Below are 8,544 nucleotides of genomic sequence, written 5' to 3'. Positions count from 1 at the left end.
GCCTATAATCAGACAAACTGTCACTGTCTGGCCAACAAATAACAAATACTTTGTACATGAACAGCAAATGCAGGTGACTGTGATTGACAAGCTTTGTTGGGTGTGACTCAGAGCTGACCATAAAACACACAAAAACTGCTCACGCTCACGCAGCACAACACGACAATAACAAGCATCATGGAATGCTTTAATGCCGACTCATTCTGTGTCAATGAGCTCGCCACGTTTGACAAATCTAACCAGGAATTAGGACTTTTACACTAAATTCAACATTACATACCCACATTTGATAAATCAAAGATAAATGTAGCGTAACGAGTCCCTGCAGCATCATGAAGTGCTTTAATGCAAATTCTTTATACTTCAGTGAGCTCTCAATAATTAACATTTTCAAGAGGAATGAGAAATTTTCAAATGTTGCGTGGAATTTTATGAAAAATCACATTTTAATTTAAAAGGGATGGTAACAATCTTACAAGTTTTTTTCCAAGAAATAATTAGGTCTGTTCTGAAAAAAAGAGAGAAAGATTGCTTTTGTAATAGTCGGGATTTTAAAGCAGAAAAATTGTCAAAGACAAACAAACAAACAAACAAACAAACAAACAAACAAAAATCAACTATTGTTTTCATAGCCTGATTTTTTTTTTTTAGAATTATGGGGGGAAAATTATTCTCTTATAAACTCAAGATGTTCTTGAAATTCATTCATTCATTCATTTTCTTGACCGCTTATTCCTCACAAGGGTCGCGGGGTTCTTTGAAATTGTTTGGAATAACATGACTTTTAAATCTAAAATTAATATTATTCTTCATATAAAATTGAGATTTTTTTTTTAAATTGATCTAAAAAGAATTGCGATATTCTTCTTATTTTTTCTTGAAAAATAACTAAACAAAAATAACTAGAAAGTAAAAATAATGTTTTAAAAAATAAATAAATAAATCATAAAAATACAGCTTTCTAATATCCATCCATCCATTTTCGTGGCCGCTTATTCCTCACAAGGGTCGCGGGGGTGTTGGAGCCTATCCCAGCTGGCTTTGGGCAGTGGGCTTGGGACACCCTGAACCGGTTGCCAGCCAATTGCAGACTTTCTAATATTCCTTTCTCATTTATAATTAACTGACAGCCATCCAATATAAAGCGTCTTTGAGTGTCCAGAAAACTGCTATATGAATCTGATGCATTATTATTCTTATTATCATTATTATTATTATTATTATTATTATTATTATTATTATTATTATTATTATTAGTAGTAGTAGTAGTAGTAGTAGTAGTAGTAGTAGTAGTAGTAGTATGCAATTGGCTGACAACCAGTTCAGGGTGTACCCCACCTACTGCCCGAAGCCAGCTGGGATAGGCTCCAGCAACCCCACAACCCTTGTGAAGAATAAGCGGTCACGAAAATGAATGAATCGATGAACATTATTATTATTATTATTATTAATATTATTATTATTATTATTATTATTATTATTATTATTATTATTATTAATCATTTTATTATTATTATTATTATTATTATTATTAATCATTTTATTATTATTAGTGCTTATCAAGTAAGCAACTTTTATTTATACTGTATAGTCCACTCCACAGAGAGTAATATAATTACAAATCACATTTGATCCTCAATCATAATTAGTTTTCCTTTATTTCCTTTGGGAAAAAATGGTTTCAAATCTGTAGCTGACTATCACATGAAGGGGTTCCACTGTCTAACAGTGCCGGGGGGAGCCAGACACAATAGAGTCTGGAGCCTCTCCCACCGCCTCCGCCAAGTGGTCTCCCTCCTCGACGGGCCTGATGGAATGTATGCGGGCGGTCTCTCTCTCTCTCTCTCTCTCTCTCTCTCTCTCTCTCTCTCTCTCTCTCTCTCTCTCTCTCTCTCTCTCTCTCTCTCTCTCTCATCCCTGGAAAAACAACCACTGTGATTTGCAATTATCCCACCATGGCTGCCCCACTGTCAACATGAACAGGGGTCCAGATGGGACCTGCAAATTGACACTAAAGAGGTTGCAAAGAATTTTCCTTGGAAAAAACAGTCTTCTAATAAAACATTTAAATATGAGAAAACCTTGGGTTTGGTTGCAGTTAAATGCTAGACTGCATATAGGCATTGCGTGCAAGGAACAAGATGACGATCTCATTTCTTATCTGTACATTTCATTGAGGAAGTGGTTGCTGCAAAGTCCAGAAACAATGTGGGCAGTTTTGCTATCAAGCAGTTCATCATTTCATGGCGTGTAAAGTGCTCATGCTTAAAATGCAGCAATGTATTTCCTGCTTTCATGGTTACTTATTGGGATGTCATGAAAACAAAGAGTGCAGCCATGAACATGTAACCTTGCTCACAATATCAAGCTCGCTATTGCCAGGTTAATGAACATAAGCAGGCCCTCGCTCTTTTTCATGGGGAATCCCCTAAATGATCAAAGTTTGAAGCCTCTGAATAGCATTGGAAAGAAAGCTCAGCAATCTGTGCCTTCTGCCAAGGACACCTGATTTCATTTGCAGCTATTTGGAATGAATTCCCTTGTAGGAGTTTGTCAAATTACATTATTCTGGAATTCCCACAAATGTACAGCTTCAAACTACTATGGCTGGCTATCTGTTCAATATATTTGGGTCCTTGAGACTTTTTCATACATATGTGAGACTGTTGTTGGGGCAGAATTTTTTTCTCAATGTGTTGGTGGTCGTTGCTGAGTGAGAAATGACAGCTAGTGTCCAACTAAAACAGGTAACTTCCTGTTCCGTTCTGGGCATAGGACCTTGCGACTTTTTCATTTTTCGGGTTATGATAGACAAGTCCACCCAATTTCATGTTGATTATTGTAACTAGTGTCTGGGGCTTTTTTTCCCCCATATTGTCAGGGAGACGATACTGGACGAGAAACGACCGAAATGGCCAATTTCATGTTCAATTCTGGGCGTGGGACCTTGAGACTTTTTCAAGCATTTTGTTATGAACGAGACGAACACCAAATTTTTTGTTGATTGGTGAAATTAGCGTCAGGGGCAACTTTTTCTTTTCTTTTCACGTAAAAAGTTTCCTTTAAACATCATGTCCACGTAATTTCGTGTCCAACAGCGAAATTGATGCTAACTTTCTGTCGATTAGTAGAACCAGGGGCTGCTATTTTTCTAACTTTCTGGTGGGCACTCTAAGTGAGAAATGACTGTTTTAGACCAAAATAGCTGACTTCCTGTTCACTTCAAGAGTCCTTGGAACGTTTTTGTGTTTCTTGATCAACACCCAACCCAACTTTGTGTCTATTAGTGGAAATGGTGCCAGGGACCAATTTTTTATTTGATTTTATTTCAAACTTTCCATGGGCTGCTCCTGAATTTGCAATCGGGACCCCTAAAATACATACTATTAAGTTTTGGCAGCTTAACGATGCATTCGGATGAATGGATGACGGAAAGATGAAGTTTCTTTAGCCAAGTATGGCGTATTTATTGTGGAGCACAACAAAGCAAGTCTGCACTCAACAGCCTCCAGGCTCAAAGTAAAAGGAAGATAAAAGAACAAAGGAAGATAAAAGAAAAGTGTTTGTGCGCCTCACAGAGGCACAAGCGCAACATTACACATCAACTGACACTCAGGACATAATCTCTCATCACATACATTTTCACATCAAATGTGAAGCCCACCAAAAAGGGTAACGGCGCAATGGACGTCTCCTGAGCAAGCTGTACAATTGAACTGCACTGCCCTCTATCGTCTATTTACCTGCACTACAAGGCTTTTTGCAGGACGTGGCAACCTGTAGCAGCAAATAAAGATTTGTCAGTAGCTCACAAGTTGAATGTGTCCTCGGCCTGCCTGCATTCAACTTTCAACAGTGGCATGAGCAATCTTGCAAGAGGCTGTGAAACTGCTGACCTCTGACCTTACTTCAGCTTGTCCCAGACGCGCGGAAACTGTCAGTGTGGCCTCCGGCTGCGGGCAGAGATGTGGCGAGTAGACAACATTGTTTTCTTTCTTAGTCTGTTTAAGCAAACCCTGAAAGAGAACACCATTAGAAAGTAATATACACTGTATGTGAATTCCTTGTTTACTACATTAATAGGACTGACAATTTAATTTAATATTATGAGACCATGTGATGAAAATAAATGGCAACTTTTCATAAAGAAATTATGTCTTTTATTTTTGAAAGACTTTATTTCTGGAATGGCATAACTTCAATCTCGTATTATTTTATGACTTTTTCTGTCACAAAATATGACTGGAAAAATTCAGATTTTAACCTTGTCACTTCCCATAATGTTGCAAGTTGTCCAAAAATGTTTAACTTGCAGAAATAGTTGTTTTTCTCATAATGTTATGATCTTTTTCCCCCTGTGACACTCAGACTTTATTCTCAGAATGTGATGATGACTATTTAATGAAAATATTTTTATTTTTTTTCTTCTAACTGCAACTTATTTTTTGGGAAAAAAGACTATCACGAAGCATTATGACATTGGTTTTCTAATATATTCTTCTCAGGTAAAAAAAAAAAAAAGCTTTTTATATTGAGAAATTATGTTAAAATAGTTAAAATCTAACATTTGACCTAATAATGAATAAAACCTGTGTGATAAAAAGACAATTTAATGGTTGTTAATACACTTTAGGTTTTTTTTTTTCTCACCCAAAGAAGGGTGACATTTACCTCATAATATAGAATAACAGTTAAAGCAAGCCTTCGTTATTGGGGGGTATATTTATTGTAACTGTAAGTTCCATCTGTCAATTTTCTGAACCGCTTGCTCCTCACAAGGGTCGCGGGAGGGGGGTTGCTGGAGCCTATCCCAGCTGGCTAATGGCAGTACACCCTGAACTGGTTGCCAGCCAATCGCAGGTAACTGTAACTTGTAAAAATAAATAAATAAAATACCACTCATCCCCACCCCACTCCAAAAAGTATTATTTGTAATCTTTTAATTTACAACTATTTTGTCTGTAAAGCAATAATACAACTTTATTGTCCTGATATTAGGATTTTTGTGGCCATAAACTTGTGGGAGTTTCTTGTAGTAAATACATAATAACAGCAGATGGCACTATTCACCATCACAATTGTGAGCCACGTGACGTCAATAAGGCAACAAAAACAATCGAAAGAAGGCCTTTTCAAAGAAATTCCTATTTAGCACTCATCTCCTCACGCTGCCAATGTCTTTTTAATTGGCCTCAATTACTATACTTACTTTTGGAGAAACAACAACTCACTCTCAGTTTTGAGACCAGCTTCTCAAAAGTCTTGGGTCACACTTTTGAACTTTTCATAATTAATGCACCAATGTACCTTAATTAGTTGCCATGAATCTTATCCCTCAAGATTCTGGGCATGTGTATGCTTTCACTTTTAGCAACAATGCAGGGACCGTGCAACAGTCCCAACATTGGCCAACATTGTCATGGCTGTAGGGGTGGCACTATAGGCTACATTGGGGCCATGGGAGGGGCTATAACCCCATCAGAAAATATATTAAGTCCCAATTAAGCCCTTTCAGCATTTTATTTGATATTTTAAAATATAGTTGTAAATTATTTTCTCAGTCCCCCTTTTGTGTCGGTCAAGCCTCCCATAAGAGAGAAAAAAAATATCCTGGAGCCATCCTTGCTATGGATAAGTTCGGTGCAGAAGAACAAACCCTAAAAGGGGGTCCCGTCACAAATGGTTCCCTCCATATTGTGTTTGAGGAAAAACATAAAAAAATAGTTTTTGTTTCTTGTTTGTTTCCCATTCTCAAAAAATAGTGGTGTTTTCCACAATAGCAATCTAGGAGGATTTGCTTGAGAAAGGCGGGATATTCTGTTCAATACTTCAAGCTGATTGGCCAATGCGGCATCTTGCGCACATCTATACCTAACTTTTGTTTTGGCAAGGGGTGTTAAAAAAAAATCGATTCGGCAATATATCGTGATATTACAGAGTAATTAGCGAATCGATTCAATAGGTGGCCGAATCGATTTTTAAACATTAATTTTTGATGGAAAAATATTCAACAAAACGTCTTAATTAGGATTAGGGTTCACCCTTTAAGCATGGAAGAATGTTACATTAATGGAACATTAAGCCTTAATATTTATTTCAATGCTGTTCATACATGACACAGATTGCAACCTGATTGTTAAATACCGTGGCTCACAGTGATAAGACTAAAGTTTCAGATAAAAAGTAATACATTTTCATACAAATCTTACAGTTGTACATGTACAACTTGACTGATAAGTACTATTTTCTAAATTTGAGAAAAAGAATCGCAACAATCAACTTTTAAATTCATATCCCACAGTGTTGGTGCTTCCTGGTTTCTTCACAGCTCTATATCCCGCCCCCAAATACAATATTGCTTTGTGATTGGTCCGAACCACCACTGGCTCGTATCGGTACAAGATTCTCGGGAGTTTGTCAACACACAAATATCGCGAGAATTCATCTTGCAGTGCATAATTATGCAGACACAACTTTTTGCAAAGAAAAAAATAAATAATTAAAAAATTAAAAAAACATTTCAGAGCGGGCGTGGCCTATACCGGAAGTGGACGTTGTTTTGATCGTAAATACGTGGGGCTAACATCGGTAGTATTTTTTTATTTTTTTCAATTTTACACTTAAAATAAATGGTAAAATAAAGTGTAAAATAGATATGGATTGAGCAAAAGTTGCTATAATTTTTGTTTATTTGAAAACTAACTAAAAACAAGTTTTTGTTTTTTCTAAACTCAGAAAATATATCCATCTATACATCCATTTTTTTAACCGCGCTTGCTCCTCACAAGGGGCGTGGGGGTGCTGGAGCCTATCCCAGCTGGCTTCGGGCAGTAGGTGGCAGAAAATATATGTGTATGAATACATATTCCCTACTGATTAATCTGCATTAATAAATAATAAATGTGATTTTTTTGGGGGGGATTAATCAATGAGTTAATGCTTTAACTTTGACAGCACCAATAAATGATACTGTGCATTGTACTAAAAAGTAAGCAAAATGGAGCCACCTGCTGGGTTTGGTGGGTCACTTTGACCTCTGCCCCTTATGTGGTGCCATCTCCTTTTTATTTGCTCACGACATACCTATGCTACAACAGCATTGCCTCGCATGAAAAAGGTTTTGTTTTTGTTTTTTTCTTTTTGAGCGTGTTCACCTTTGGGCCGCCGTGCTGTCAGGCCCACATGGAAGTGATTACATGGAATTACAGAGATCCTACAGAGCTGGAGAGCCTCCCATAACCGCTCCGCTCATTCATCTTGGACGTACACCCATGAACACCAGCTCAGCAAGCAGTGCAAGGAGCAAGCGAACACACACAGAGGTCGAGGAGAAGCACACACACATGAGCACCCGCACACGCATGTGCACGCACACACCTTGCCCGAAGCTGTTCATTCCCCTCTTGGCTGTGTTGGGACAAGGCTGCAGTGTGCCTCCCTCCCCGCTGCCCTCTCCCTCTCTCTCCTGGACGGGGCCAGGGCTGTAAATTCCTCAGACAGGGCTGTTTAGAGGGCCTCCATTTAAACAGCGGCTTGGGGGTGGGGGGCGGAGCGTGGGGGGCACGCTCGCCAGAGAGGAGCCTACTCAATAAGTCATCATCAAAGCCCCCGGGCCCCGCAGACGCTCATGGGAGAGAAATTATAGTGGCACACCGGATTAGAGCATTTGTATGGGGGGGGGGGGGGGGGGGGGGGGGGGGGGGGGTTGATGGGGGGTGGGTTACCTGCTGTACATACGTGTCCCATGGGCGCCATGCGTGGACCAATGGGAATCAGGATTCCTGGAAGCTGGAGAAACAAATAAAAATTGCAAATTTGACCAAAATTGGACTTCAATTGCATGCACAAAAGTTTTATTTTTTTCAAGAAAAAAAATGTTACGGTACGATAATAAGTATCCATTATTTTTTCCAACCAACAATGTTGCACACTAACCAGAGTAGGCCTATTTGCAATTTTTTTTTTTTTAACAAAAAAGTACAGCTTTTTCAAGTAAAAAGTACATTTTTGAAGACAGGTAAAACAATACAACTTTAATCTCATTTTATGATTTCATTTATAGCTATTTTTATAATCAGACTTTTGTTTTTTTAATTTTCAAAAATAAAAGTGCTGTTATAAATTCTGTGTTTTTTTCTTGAAAATTATTATTATTATTATTATTATTATTATTTTTTTTTTTTAGAAATAAAAGCAATATTAAAATCAGTGGCATAGCCTGAAAATTTTCAGTGGGGTATCCAGTACTGGGAGGTGGCCATAGCATGTGTGCTTGCCATAACATCCATAATAAGCTGAATTTAATGATGCTCTTTTATTTGCCCTTGCTGTGCTTTTGTCTACTATCTTCTATCTCATGCACTGATTTTTTTTTTTTTAGCTAACAGTCAGTCAGCGAGAGCAATTGCCGCCTACAGCCGGCCCCATTATGGATTGATGGTCCAGTCACTTAAATCATATCCAAAAAGTACAATATCACAAAAAATGTCTTAATTCTTCCCATGTTGGTTGGTCAGAGAGTGACCAGGAGTGGCCATGGCCAGC

This window comes from Festucalex cinctus, chromosome 1 (assembly GCF_051991245.1).
Source record: "Festucalex cinctus isolate MCC-2025b chromosome 1, RoL_Fcin_1.0, whole genome shotgun sequence".
NCBI classification, from domain to species: domain Eukaryota; kingdom Metazoa; phylum Chordata; class Actinopteri; order Syngnathiformes; family Syngnathidae; genus Festucalex; species Festucalex cinctus.
The sequence above is the reverse complement of the archived record's forward strand: the minus strand, read 5'-3'. Positions refer to the sequence as shown.